We start from the raw sequence: 330 nt of genomic DNA, 5'->3' as shown, positions 1-330 counted from the left end.
TCTGGCAAGATATTCTGCTCCTGAATCAGCTGTGTGGGTCTTGCCTCTAGCCTTTTTGCAGGGAATTCTGCTGAAAGGTTCCACATTGGGCCTGCACTCTGGGTTGAATGAGGATCCAGTGTGCCCCAGGTGGTCTCATTCACACACCAGTCCTGTGCTCTGGGTCTATTCGGGATCAGGGGTCCCCAAGTCCTCTCACTCACACGCTGGGCCTGGGCTCTGGGTCTATTCAGGATCCACAGGCCCTCGGTCATCTCACTCACATGCCAGGCCTGGGCTCCTGGTCTATTCAGGATCCTGTGGGCTCCAGGTCATCTCACTCACATGCCG

Source organism: Octodon degus, unplaced genomic scaffold (genome assembly GCF_000260255.1).
Source record: "Octodon degus isolate 3935 unplaced genomic scaffold, OctDeg1.0 scaffold00124, whole genome shotgun sequence".
NCBI lineage: Eukaryota > Metazoa > Chordata > Mammalia > Rodentia > Octodontidae > Octodon > Octodon degus.
This window is presented reverse-complemented; position numbering follows the sequence as displayed.